Genomic DNA, 14,791 nt, shown 5'->3' with positions numbered 1-14,791 from the left:
TCAGGATATTGCAGGAAATCATAGATTAGATTCTAATTAGTTTATGTTAAAATAAATAGTTAAAAAAGAACCAAGAATGTTATTATAATGTATTTTATGTGACTAATGGGGAGAAATTTTCAAGTATTCACTATCATATAGTAAGCCTTAATGCAAAAATATGCGTGCCTAAAACACCAGTGATGTAAATCGATGTCAGAAGTGGTCATGTCAGAGTGTAAGGTCGGCGTTCTCTAGTCACAAACCGCAAAATTTTGCTATTTCAAAATTTGTATGTAAACCTTGTGAAAATTGAGTTTTTAAGAGGTCTCACTGTACTCACAGTAACTAAAGCCAAGGATATTTCGTGAATTCATTTCACTACAGTCTAAACTCAACATGGTTTCATAGAATGAAGTTTTTTGATGTGTAACATCTTAGCTATCGATATACAGCAATTAGTAGTAGTAATTTCGTGGATGAAACGGAATTCGCATGGAACGGATATGTGTAACCAGGGTGCTGCCATCAATGGCGCATGGCGTGAACCAAAGTTCACAAAGCCAAAGGGAAACTTTAAAGTTTTAACTGTTTAATAAATTTTATCAAGATGGGCAGTATTTAAAGAAAATCCTTGTCGAAAATAAATTCCAAATCCGGTGTTTAGTATTTTTTTCAAGTCTTTCGGTTTGATCAAAGCCGTTTCATTATATAGTTAACATTTCCCTGTGCAAAAGGATTGATTCGAATGTCGACGTAGCTGCTCCGGCAGCGAATTCTAGCGGTGGGAGCGGGAACTACGTGTGATTCGCTGTCAGAAATTTTGTTGATAACAAAATTTGCGTATATTTATCAGACTAGGCTTTATTTTTTGAGAATTCTACGTTAAATATCGTGTAAAAGTTTCTTATTATTAGTGTATTTGCAACATGAGAACACAGGAATTTTCTCGCTACCGATGTTAGATTTTTCACATTTCTGGCGAGCACTGAAAGACTCACTCACAATTTTTGATTGTCCGTTATTGATGTTTCTCTACGACATTCAGTGTAACCAGAAATAACGTTTGTCCAAAAAATGTATTAAAACCGTTTAGCGAGGGTGTGCCGAACCAGCACGTGTTTCCAATCTGTCTGCACGGTGCGCTGCAGTTAACTGGTTTTCATGCCACACTCAATCAAGGCAGACGAGTTAATCCCCTTTCTCTCCGTAGAAAAACCTGGTAGTTAACTGGATTGGTTTCGCTGGGCAGGGGTGGAGGGGCGGGTATTTAGGAGCAGTTACCGACCTCGGAAAGCTTGATCCCAAGAAAGTGGAACACCCACAAACATTGCAGGCTTCATGAAACGGTTATTACTTGCGATTAAATAAAAATATTTTAATGGCTTACTGGATTTTTGATACTGTAACGTTTAATCACGGTTTCAACACATTATCGAATTATTGCTAATGTTCTCTTTAATTCGCCCGGATTTAGTATTTGAAAATTTTCCTTGTCGCGCGGACTTCTCTACTGTGCACCGATGGTATACGAATAATACCATCGTGTAATCCATCTCATACCTTAGACATAGTAAGTTAGTAAGAATTTCCTAACAGAGCAAAAAAAATCTCACTTTTTAACGTCGCTTCGCCCAGAGATCACGAATTGAAACAGTTGCTACGATTGTTATATTAAGTATCTTAAAGTAAGCAGTGTTACCTCTTAATAAATATAGGATAAATTTTTTTTTAAATTTATGGGTACATGTTAAAAGTGCTGGAATTTTCATGCAAGACGTTAGCCTAGATAAGTGTATGGAATTCAGAACGGTGGTGGTTTAAATATCTTTGCCATATGTGTAATTATTATTATTATTTTTTTCAATTTTACGAGTATCACAAGAACTGTCAAGTTGCAGCTCTTTGAAAAATGAGAACGGAAAATTTTCATAACAAATATTTTTTTTTCCTAGAAGCACATAAATCATTTCACGCCAGTCTCTCCTGTTCTCTTCATCTCGTGCCTGGAACATATATCTTTTCAGCGTGTTTTGTTTCGTGGCCAAAATTATGATGAATGTGATTTTGAGTAGTGAATGGAAGCACGGAGTTAGACGACGCGCCATTATGACTTCGTGTGGGGATGGGGCTCGGAGCATTCTTTTGACGGGAACAGAATTCCGCGTAATGAATAACGATCGAGTTGCGAAATTATTGCAAGTTGAGTAGCACTCCGCCACAAAAAGCAAGGTGCAAAAGTGAGTGGAAAGTCGTTAAGAACTTCGGAGACTTAAAAGCCTCTTCAATTCTGTGTGCGAGTAGGGCTTGTCTCTGTAAGTTTAAATATTGTACAGTTTATAATATGCCCCATTTAATGTATCACCTCCCTTCCTATGTGGTAAGGTGGTGAGCCTTCAGGCCTAGGCGTAAAGAGACATTCAGGTATAAATAGTGCCAAGAAAAAGAATGTTACCAGAATTACTTATCATAGATATTTTAAGAAAATGCTTTACCAGCAAATGCTTGGATTAATTCATTAAGAAATCATACTCGAAAATTATTGTCCTACTTTTGATGCTATGTATACAAGGCGAACAGAGAGTTCAAGCACTCAGGTTATAAATTCTATAAAATATTTTACGCGTGATTTAAATTACGATTTAAAACATCAATTTGCTACAAGAAATGTTATTTGTATTTTTTGTTACACTTTTGGCCCCATCTACTAATGTTCAGTTGAATACAAAAAATTCTTATAAAATTATGTGTTGTAAAAATTTCTGTAAAAAAGACACTTTTTTTTTTTTTTAATTTTTAAACGTTGGATTCTTTATAAGTAGGAAACCTGGACATCGTTGCCGTACGTTTTATAGATGCAATTCGGTAATTTTTTTTACAAATAAATTCTGTCGATGCTTCATTTCCATACGTTAAATGATACTTGCAATGGGTAAATTTGTACAATATAATTCTTTGGACATACGTCATTGGAGTTTTTCACTGTTTGTCATGGAAAAAATTCAAGAAACAAAATAATAAGAGAACAAACATATACAAGCTGATGCAAAACTTTAAGTATTAGACAGAATAATATTTTAAGTAATTTACTCGTGAAAATATAACAACACTAACTAACACAAAGGACAAAAAACGACGAACCATAAAAAAAACAACTCTAAACAGACGAACCATACGATGATAACTAAAAAGGAATCGTAGACAACACAAGGACGACAGCACAGAAGAACATATTATGTTTCCTATGCCAATACCTGATAAGTATCAGCTTTGTTTTCTTCTGTTAGTTGTGTTTTCCAAGGTAGCCGTTGGTCTGCCTCAACAGTTTTTTTGTTGAAACTGTCTCGCCGTTGTTAGACTGTGTTGTTAATTTTTCATGACTAAATTCCTTCAACAGAATATTTTGTGCTGTCTGATATCTAATGTTTGATATCAGGTATTTAAGCTTGTTATCTATGATTTATGTTTTCATTTTTATTTTGCATTCTTGAAGTTTTTTAATGACAAACAGTGCAACACTTCAATGGCGTATGTCCAAAGAATTGTATGAATTATTTATTAAATTTTACCACTTTTCATTGCACTAACTCCCCAAAGTCACGATATATTAAACCCTTATTCACTCAATCACGGAGACTAATCGCCACTCTTAACATTTGTATCAAAAATTCTTTACGGCCTGGCTTACAGGTGCGGGTAAATTTCTGCACTGAAGGAGGTTTGCTCAAATGCATCTTTGGATATTCATCTAGATCATTTAGTGAACATGAATTAGCAGCAACGCATCTTGGAATATTTTTGATGCTTCTAGAATCTAAAGAACTCTGCAGAAACTGCTTGCAAATTCTTAAAACCAGACTAGAACGTCTTTGTGCAAAACAATTTTTATATTAAATATACCAGTTTTAAGAATTTTGCGTGAAATTATAGCAGTTATTGTATCCATAAAGTGGTAAATATTAACTGTTATGTGGACAATAGTTTTGGGATCTATAGTGGCCATGAGACAAAAAACAAGGTAAATATTTCCCTGAAGTTGCACAATTTTAAAGACTGAAGTTGGTATTATTTGTTAAATATCTACCAACTTAAACCAGTTATTACTTAATAGCTCTTACGCCAGAAAATATTATCAAGTTTAGCTATTTAACGAAATCACGTTGTGCCATTACGGTAAAGTTGAACTCGCATTTTGACCAAAAGGTTTGAAGAGTGTCGTCTAAGCTCTAAGTATACGGAATTTGGTGGGAGTAATTTCGAGAATGGAACGTAAGTTGCATGGAATAGAAATGTGTAACCACGGTGCTGTCATCTCGGTGGAAGATGGTGCCAACCACTTTATAGTATCAGCTATTAAGTGAATTTTAATAAGATGGGCAGTATTTTAATAAAATTCCTTGTCAAAATCTACGTCCAAAACAAAGGGTTTATCAAATTTTTCAAATTTTTTTCGCTTTAATCGGAGCCGTTTCAAAATATTTTTTTTTTAAATTTCCCTCCTGTAAATCAAATGATTCGATGGTCGACTTAGCTGCTGCGGCAGCGAATTCTAACGGCGGGAGAGGAAACTACGTGTGGTTCGCGTACAGAAATGTATCTGAAAACACAATTTTCGTATATTTCGGCATTATTTGAAATAATTCTAAATTAAATTTCGTGTCAAGAGTTTTTAATTTTAAGTGTATTTGCAACATGAGAACACAAGCATTTGCTCGTTACAGAGGTTTAGATGTTACACGACTCTTGCAGAGTACTCGAAGATTAGTCACTTTGTACATTGGTTCTGTTGGCTGGTGTCAACTTTTTTTTTTTTTTCACGCTCGGGAGTTGCTGTTTCGACGCCAGGGCGGCCCACCACATCCGCAGGGGCGTCCCACGCGCCGGGCCGAGTGGTTTGGCGTCCGCTGGAAGATCGCCTAATGCTCTGCCCCACACGCGCGGGAGAGCGTGGGACTCTCTTGGACGGGTGTCCCCGCCGTGATGCTGGGGCGGGCCTCCCGCATCTGCACCAGAAATACCGCTTCACCCGGGGGTCGACGGCGACACCGCGCTGTGGGATGTGATCATTTTTGTATCTCCTTGTTCCTTGCGGAGTCCACGCCAGGCAATCAGTATGAAAGGGTGGGACACTTTAAGCTTTGGTATTTTGGGATGCGATCTCTTTGTATCTCCTTGTTTTTTGCAGTGTCCACGCCAGGCAATCAGTATGAAAGGGTGGGACTCTTTAAGCTTTGGTATTTTGGAATGCGATCTCTTTGTATCTCCTTGTTTCTTGCGGTGTCCATGCCAGGCAATCAGTATGAAAGGGTGGGACACATTAAGCTTTTGGTATTTTGGGATGCGATCTCTTTGTATCTCCTTGTTATTTGCGGTGTCCACGCCAGGAAATCAGTATGAAAGGGTGGGACACATTAAGCTTTGGTATTTTGGGATGCGATCTCTTTGTATCTCCTTGTTCCTTGCGGTGTCCATGCCAGGAAATCAGTATGAAAGGGTGGGACACATTAAGCTTTGGTATTTTGGAATGCGATCTCTTTGTATCTCCTTGTTTCTTGCGGTGTCCATGCCAGGCAATCAGTATGAAAGGGTGGGACACATTAAGCTTTTGGTATTTTGGGATGCGATCTCTTTGTATCTCCTTGTTATTTGCGGTGTCCACGCCAGGAAATCAGTATGAAAGGGTGGGACACATTAAGCTTTGGTATTTTGGGATGCGATCTCTTTGTATCTCCTTGTTCCTTGCGGTGTCCATGCCAGGAAATCAGTATGAAAGGGTGGGACACATTAAGCTTTGGTATTTTGGGATGCGATCTCTTTGTATCTCCTTGTTCCTTGCGGTGTCCACGCCAAAAAATCAGTATGAAAGGGTGGGACACTTTAAGATTTGGTATTTTGGGATGTGATCTCTTTGAATCTCCTTGTTCCTTGCCGTGTCCATGCCAGGAAATCACAATGAAAGGTTGTGATACCTTAAGCTTTGGTATTTTGGGATGTTATCTCTTTGTATCTCCTTGTTCCTTGCGGTATCCATGCCAGGAAATCAGTATGAAAGTGTGGGACACTGTAAGCTTTGGTATTTTGGGATGCGATCTCTTTGTATCTCCTTGTTCCTTGCGGTGTCCATGCCAGCAAATCACAATTAAAGGCTGTGATACCTTAATCTTTGGTATTTTCGGGATGTGACTTGTACCTCGGAGTGTGTGGGCGTCAGGTACGACCTGCTGGGCGACACCGCGCCAACTCCTGTGCCGTCTCTCCAGCTGTGACCTGCGTCGCTCGGGTAACTCTTCACAACTCTGTCGGTTGACTGAGACAACTTGAAGGCCCGCCGACAGAGAGGCAACGTCCACGTCATGAACCTGTTCTCAAATTTTATATTTTTCCCAAAGACAATATCGTTTACAGAGCAACACATTATGTTTTCTTAGGAAAAACCGACGAACAAATGAAGAAGTTTCAAAACACTGTTGTTCGTACAGCAGTGGCAAAATGATACGTTCATTATCGGTAGTAGTTTTTTGGAAATTGGAAAATCTGAGACGATTTTCATGGAAAAACACTTCTGGGACACAGCAGTTAATCTCAGTCTTCTGCATTCGGAAATAATTTTCTGTTACGTCATTCAAGACAAATTTTGGAACGGCAGTTTAAACAAGTCTCTGTTCATATATATATGTTATACATATAATTTCAAACAAGACTTGTAGAAAATAATTATAGGATCTATAAACAATATTAACGGAATAAATGATGTGCTTACTAAGGGAATTATGAATTTTTGTCCACCAACCCTTAATTTTTTTTTAACTCCTTGCAGTATGGTAAGTTATGTCAAAAATTGTTTCAGACAAAGGTTTTATACAATATTTATAAGATTTACAAACAAACAAAATTCAAACGCTCATTTACGTCGCGCCTGCGTAGCGATAGAAATGTGCAAACTCATTCGCGTTAGCGAATTTGCACGCGCATACGTTACTGAAGTGATGAGAGTGAAAGATCAAAATATTTTGTTCGCGTCAGTAATGGTGTAAAATAAATAAAGCTTTTGATCAGGCTGCACTGTGCTCGAATTTGGAGTCACCATCGGGATTAAGTAGGTACTCGATGAAAAAGCTAGCCAGTGTTGCCAACAAGTCTCTGTAAAATTTCCGCATTACAAATGAAAATTTCCATTCCAACAAAAAAAAATTCCATACCGACAGAACTGAATCCTGAAAAATAAATATCCAAATATTCAATAAAAAAAAATTGTGAGCCAGTCTTCCTGTACCTACTCAGCAGAGATGTGTAACATCTAACCTCGATAACGGTCAAAATCACGTGTTCTCATGTTGCAATAACTCTAATAACACGGAACTCGGACGTAAAATTTAACGTAGAATTCCTTTGATAAATTCCAAGCGTGACAAATATACTAAAACTGTGTTTTCAACAACATTACTGGTTGCGATCTCACTTAGTTTTCGCACCCGCCGCTTGATTTCGCTGCGGGCAGCTACGTCGACAATCGAATAATTGGATTTGCAGAGCAAAATTCTATACTATAGACAGAGTCGGCTCCGGTAAAAGCGAAAAAGACTTGAAAAAATTCGAACCTCCGAATTTGGACCTGATTTTTGACAAGGAATTTTTAATAAATTACTACCCATCTTGTTATATTTCATAAGGAAGTCAATACTTTAATTTTCCACTTTGTATTTGTGAAATCCGATTCGCGCCATCCGCCACAGATGGCAGCACAATGGCTGTAACACATTTCAATCCTTGACTTTCGTAGGATTTACAAAACATTTTCTACCAAATGCCGTATACCGTGAGCTAAAAAGTTGCACATCAAAATAAAATTTTAAAATTTTGGAAAGGAGGATACCAGTAAAAACCATATTTATACAACTATTATAACAAAAAATATAATAACTGGGTATAAACAAAGATTACGCCACCGAACCTACTTATAAACTCCGATTTAGTTTATGCTGAAGGCTGAACTAATCGTTATTTTCCAGGAAATAAAACATTCCAACGCATGAAATCATGGTGATATATTTTTTCGATTCATCTTTATCTGTCCGCATTTAAAATTTTTCGCATATTCCGTGTACCTGGCAGAAATTCCGAACGTATTTGCTTTAGACATTAAAACTTTTGGGCATGTACGGATATTTACGTACGTCTGGCGGGGAAGCTTAAGATGTCCATCAAGTTCTGTCCCTGCCCGAACACGCCCGAATATTCACCTTCGGGATTTGTTTTATTTTTGCGCAGGAAAAATGAATTCAAATATTAAAAGTGGTCGGTTAGGTTAGCTACATTAAAACACAATGGACTGTTAATAAGGTTAGTATAGCTACATTAAAATAAACAGAGAAATATAAATATATTTAAATAAACCCGCGGTTGGCCAAAGGTGAATATTCGGGCGTGTTCGGGCAGGGACAGAACTTGATGTACATCTTAGGCTTCCCACGTCTGGCGCGCTGGAGCCAGCAATGCAGACCTTCCACGGGCAGGATGGTGGTTTTGTTTTTTTTTCCTCCTGCGAGCTGGCAACGTCGCGTTTACGCGGCCCGGCCGTTTTGACGGGCCACTTTTTGGGCTGTCTGCATGCGCGTACGTGTGTGTGTGTGTGTGTGTTGGTGTGCGCTCGCGTTCGTGCGATCGCAACAACGACTTCCTGCACGTGACAGTACCGCGTACGCTTCTTCGCTGGGCAGGCGGGCTTATGCTCGCGGCTACACAGCAAGCAGGTGACGACTAGTCGGAGTAACAAAGGAACAAAGGTAAGGTGAAGCACGGATATTGAACGGCTGGACGAACGACTGAATGTATGATTACACCACATATCCATTCTAGTTGGCTTTAAATTTCTAATATCTCCTTTCTTCAAGATGTAATATCTGACTAGGCTTTACATTAATATCTATATTACGCATGTAATTGCCATTTCTTTACATTAAAACACTCCTAAAAATCGCCTTCCGGGGGCATTGCAACGGTCGTAATATGAAGTGGTTTCTTGATATTCTTATTTCTCAGTTCTTTTAGTTTTATAGTCATCAGTCTCTTCCATTTCTATGTTACGTTATTTATGCGTGATTACATGTCTTGCTTCTCCTTTCATACTTGCCTGCATAGACGTGGGAAGAACCGTCAAACGTTAGAGGAGATGAAATGAGACTGAAACATTCATTGGTGGCGTAAATAGGTTGAGTGAATATTTTCAACAACTCGTAGCAATGTCCGCCTCGTTTCGTTACTCGGGGTAGGCGCGTATTCTGACCCATTAAACCACCGTGGGCCCCACGAACTCCTAAGTTGGAGTCTCGCACGCCATGTTTTAATTTTTTCTTGTCATTACTAACAGTTAAGGGCTACCTATGCAAATTTAACACATTACCTCTCTTGAATTTGCTGTTCTGTTACATATATTTTAAATATATATTTACTAAGGTTATGTATATATAGGGTTGCCATATTTTTCCACGGACCAACCGGGATAGTTCTGTCTTTTTTACTTTAGGTTTTAGGGATGTCGGTTTCGGGGGGTGTGGGGGGGGGGGGGGATTATGAAAACAGTAATGTAAAAAACACTTAAAATATAGAAAAGATAATCTTTGTTATTTTATTCATAATGGTACACAAACATGATATTTTTACAAAACAAAACAGTTTTCTACTTGTTGTACCACTCGTATTTTTCACTTGAGTGAACCTTTCTCAATAAGTCCTTCTTCTCTTTAATTTTTTCATAAAATTAATTGCAGCTAAGTGTGAAGTTAACTTTGCACACCATCAAACTGCGGACTGTGGACTCATGCATCAAACCCCGTTCATCACTCCAGGCACTTCGCCTCCAACGGACTTCTCTGCTGCCGACTTCTGTAAATTTGTATTACTGTGTTACTTACCAAAATGTTACTGATCACACAAGAGCAGATTAATCATTCTCTGATCTAATAATTTTGCTCAATTATTTCCAAGAAACTGTGCCCTGAATCTAAACCAGGACAATTTCAACAACCAGGCGGGACACCGGGACAACCCAGTATATCCGGGACTGTCCCGGCGAAACCGGGACTTATGGCAAGTCTATGTATATATGACTTGATGTTAGCTTTTGGACATACATAAAGTCATGCACTCCCTTTGCACAAATCTTTCAAAGATTATATATATATAAATATATATATATAAATATATATATATATATATATATATATATAAATATATATATATATATATATATATATATATATAGGATGTACAAGGTGGTGCAAGTGTTTGTAATTGTTTTTACTTGCGGGCCATTTTACAGCAACTATATCACACTTAGTAAAATTCTTTTAAAGATATTTTTTAAAATTTGTCACATCAACAAATGAAATAGTGTAGTGTTAAATGTACAGAAATATACCGCAACGGTAATTTTTTTCTTATTGCGTATCCTGTTTACGTCAACGCTGTACATAAAATAAATTTAAAATAAAAATATTTGCGTTATTTTCCTTTTTAAAATCACAAATACATTCACCCGCCTTTTTCTTTTAAATTTTTACTTTAAAATAAATTTTATATGTTACTCAGAAATTTTTCTGTTGGGAAGAATGTCCATCACAGTTGAGAAAATATTTTGAAAATAACTTTTTTTTTTTGTTAATTATACAGCTTTGCTTCACAAACACTATGGATTTATGTCTTCATTTTGATGTTTTATTTACAACTGGAAAAACCTGTAACTAAGAGAAATGACTAGAAAGAAGTCGTTGTGGCACGACTACCCACTTTAAATTTTATAACCGTTCGTGAGAGACGGGGACTTCGAGCGTGGAGTACGTTGTACCTTTCGTCGGCAGAAAGACTCGTGTACACTTGAGCCCGTTTCCAGTGGGTCTGTGCTTTTGAGTTGCAGGATACGATGGAGGTCATGTCTTTTGAGGATAATCACGTTGCTTTCTAGCTGGTTTTTATATGAATCTATTCATGTGTAACAACATCTTAGCTTTCGGTATACTGCATTCGGAAGGAGTAATTTCGTGAAAGGAGAGCGGACGGTGCTTCCATCTGTGGCAGATTGCGCGAACCAATTTTTACAAAGCCAAAGTAAAACATTTTAATAGTATTAACTGTCCAATGAATTTTAACAAGATGGGCAGTATTAAAATAATAATCCTTGTTGAAAATAACGTCCCAAGCCAGTGATAAGTATTTTTTCCCCAAATATATTCGCTTTTATAGGAGCCTTTACCTTATAAAATTTAAAATTTCATTCTGCAAATATAATTATTCGATAGTAGATGTAGCTGCTCTGGCAGCGATTCTACCGGTAGGTACGTAAACTACGTTTAATTCGCGTCCAGAAATTTAGTTAAAAAAATCAATTTGCTTATATTTATCACGCGCGGCATTATTTTATTGAATTCCACGTTAAATTTCGTGTGCGAGTTTCGTATTTTAAATATATTTGCAACATGAAAACATACGAATATTCTCGTTAGAATCTTTAGAATGTACACATCTATGGCTAGTACTACTGAAAGATTTGCTTACGTTTTTAGACTATATTCCGTAAAGAAAAAAAAGAAAAATTCTGAAAAGGGCATTTTTGAGAACGTCTCATTATATTTGAAGATTGGTTAAATTGTTATTGTGATATGTCTAGTAGTTGATAATTTTTAACGGGAGGTTAGTTACGGATAGAAATTTTTAATATAATGTTAAATCTTGTGAGTGGTGGTTTAAATAAGCTTTGCTTGATAAAAAGTACTGCAAACTGGCGTGAACGATTGGTTAGTTCGTGTAAGCTTAGCTATATGAAAAATAATGTAAGCAGGTGTGAACGTTTGTTTGGTCAGTTATTTTTAAAAAACCAATATTCGTTTATTTGGGACAAGTAAAACTTAATCGAAAACCACAATTTTTTTTAATTAAAACTATTTGTTTCCAATGAGCGCTTATTTTATATTTTCACCGTAATACAATTTTTTATTAAAAATATGACTTGTTTTAAAAATTTTCAAAATATAAATTTTTATCGAAAAATATGTTGAAAGTAGAGGCTTTACTTTTAAGAATAATAATGTAGTAATAGTAATTCGAAGGATCTATAAAAAATTACTCTACAATATGAAATGAAAATTAAAAAAAAGATATATTTTTACAGGATTTTCCATGGATTAATATACTGCCGAGGTAAAGTAATGTGCATTTGCTCTTATCTGCACTTTTAGTATCAATCCTTTTGAAAATGAATGTTATGAGTCCCTAAAAAAAAAAAAAAAATACCAATATTATTTTTTGAGGTGAACATAAAGTTTTTAAGTAATTATGCTTTAAAATATACCTATAGCCGCGTGTATTGAAAGATTGTTAAAAATAGTAATGTGAAAGGACAAAAATATTTCCTAACCAAAAACGTTCAAAGCGAAAAATATTCTCTGGCAAACTTTGAAATCAGAAATAGACTTTTTTTTTTCCGTCGCGTAGTGAGCACAGATTTATTGAAATGCCAGTCAGAATTTTATAATAGCTATGTATATGGGTCAATTGGTGAATAATAAGTTTTATTTTTAAAAGTTTTTTATTTTAATTTATTTGTAACAGTTTTGAAATAATTTCACGCACAATGATTTAGGAAATAACGACCAATTTTTATTTTACTTATGTATTTATTTCAAAGATGTCAAAAAAAAAAAATATGTGCTTGGAGTCCACGCAAGACAGAAATGAAACTTCGTTATCAGGTACAGATAGAGATAAAATATTTGTATATTTTTAATTAAACAAGAGATACCTAATAATAAAAAATAGAAACAGATAGAGATAAAATATTAGTATATATTTAATTAAACAAGAGATACCTAATAATAAAAAAATAGAAAGGATGCGGTATGATCTGAAAAAAAAACTTTTTCTGCACTCTGTACTCTCGCATTCGTTTGCTGGTACTTTTTGGCGCCTCTTTTGTAGGTTTATTCCCACGTTCCCTTTTATATCTATTATCTGCTTCTGTCTTTATTTTACTTTATACATAATGTTAAATTTCGATCCCCAGCTGAATAAAATGAAAGAAAGTCTCTCTCACAAGTTAGTCCTTTTGAAATTTCAAATCACAGAGTTGACATACCAAAAATAAATTACACTTATGAAGCTAACCTCGTAAGTCTATACGTCTTTTTTTACATTTTCAATCACAGTGTTAGCATGAAAATAAATGAATAAAGTTAACTACACAAATGAATAACTTTTTTTCCACACGAATAAATAAATATAGACATGTTTTTTATGTTAAATAAAATAAATTTGGTAGCGTCAATCGTTAGCCATAAGGAAAACTGAGGACTCGACATAACACAAGCAGCGTTACGAGAATTTCATAGCCGTCACTGCTGCGTCATTTCTATTTCTCCCCTGCCGTCTTCACTTCCGGCTGTTACAACCAAATGTAACTACGTAATTATCCCCCCCCCCCCGTCACCATCTTTCCATTCGACCGTACCGCATGCCTTGGAGTGGCGTCGCCGCTGACGCACTCTTCTGCTCTACCGGTTCCCCCACCACATACCTAACTATTCCCGTCATGTGATCGGAATTTTCGTAACGCTTGAAAAATTTAGCCCCCTCAGCAAAGAAGTTTCACTTCAAAACGTTTAAAAATTGATTGTGGTCGCATGTAGTTCCATATAAAATGGTAAGAAAAATTTAACAATTAATTGATAATTTTGTTTTTCGTTCTAGTTATAACCGCATGTTCAAAAAAACACGATTTCTTGCGTCGCGCAATTGTGATTCTAGTATCACTTGTTCAAATATTAATTCGCGTGGTTAAAACATTTTTTTTTGTGATAAAAATTTTGTATTACGTGATTTGTACATGGATAAAATTCGTTAGGCATATGTCAATGTCAATTTGGAATTTTCGAGATAAGACTAGCCTACAGGATCATACAAACATCCCACTTCCCTTAATAATTAAGCTTTATCGTGAACCAAATAAATGTATTTGAGCAAATCAAACGATTCTTTCCATAATTTAAGCCTGCTAACGAGTCCTGTTCAAACGCACCTCCTGCGCCAAGTTTTGTCAACGTGGAAGAACTTTTCCTCCTCTATTTTTGGATTGGGTTGTTTATGCCCCTGGAGACAAATGCAGTTGGTTCACGTCCAAACGAACATTTTTGAGAGCTCTGGAAAATATATCATGTCAATATTCTTCCGGCACGTGTCTAAAATTACGTTGCTACAAACTTTAAGACGGGACTAATTTGCATCCCGATTTCATAACAATGTTATTGACCTCATCAACATGGCGTCTACTTCATCATTACCACCCCTACATTCTTATGGGATAAGCTCGGGAATACGGTGGTTTCATTTATATTTATTATCATGCTTATTTTTCACTTAAACACTATTATCAAAAACACTATAATCCTAACCATTATGGTATTAATTTTTCAATATCCTGAAAATAATTTACTTGTGGTGGGTATTGCATTGTAAGCTTAAATACAAAACATTACAAGATACTTGACAATATCATTTGTTGACCTGACAACGTCTAATAAATCGATGAACGCCGGCTGCACGCACGAAAAAGTGTCCCATTACGCACATTATCCTGTTGCGCTGTGTCCCGTTACGCACATTGTACGCTTGCGCCGCATCTATCTCTCTTCCAGTAGATTGGAACAACCATCGATTTGACTTTTTTGAGGCACATTAAACTTGATAAAAGTAAATTTATCAATAAAATTGTAGATTTCATTTCACTCCTTCTTTGTATCCATACAAAATAGAGATAATTCAATAA

The 14,791-nt window shown here is 36.2% G+C and overlaps 2 protein-coding genes across 4 annotated transcripts in view; one reads left to right on the top strand and one right to left on the bottom strand.

Annotated features, from left to right (window-relative positions):
* Positions 1 to 14,791, bottom strand: part of LOC134539580 (octopamine receptor beta-2R-like) — a 697,934-nt gene that overhangs the window by 408,925 nt on the left and 274,218 nt on the right. The window lies entirely within an intron of this gene.
* The window catches only part of LOC134539581 (uncharacterized), an 828,445-nt gene continuing 822,338 nt past the window's right edge, over positions 8,685 to 14,791 (top strand). Inside the window, exon 1 of the mRNA XM_063381738.1 lies at positions 8,685 to 8,762. The gene's annotated coding sequence lies outside the window, so the exon portion shown is untranslated. The remainder of the gene's footprint in view (positions 8,763 to 14,791) is intronic.

This window comes from Bacillus rossius, chromosome 15 (genome assembly GCF_032445375.1).
Source record: "Bacillus rossius redtenbacheri isolate Brsri chromosome 15, Brsri_v3, whole genome shotgun sequence".
Lineage (NCBI taxonomy): Eukaryota > Metazoa > Arthropoda > Insecta > Phasmatodea > Bacillidae > Bacillus > Bacillus rossius.
The sequence above is the reverse complement of the archived record's forward strand: the minus strand, read 5'-3'. Positions and strand labels throughout refer to the sequence as shown.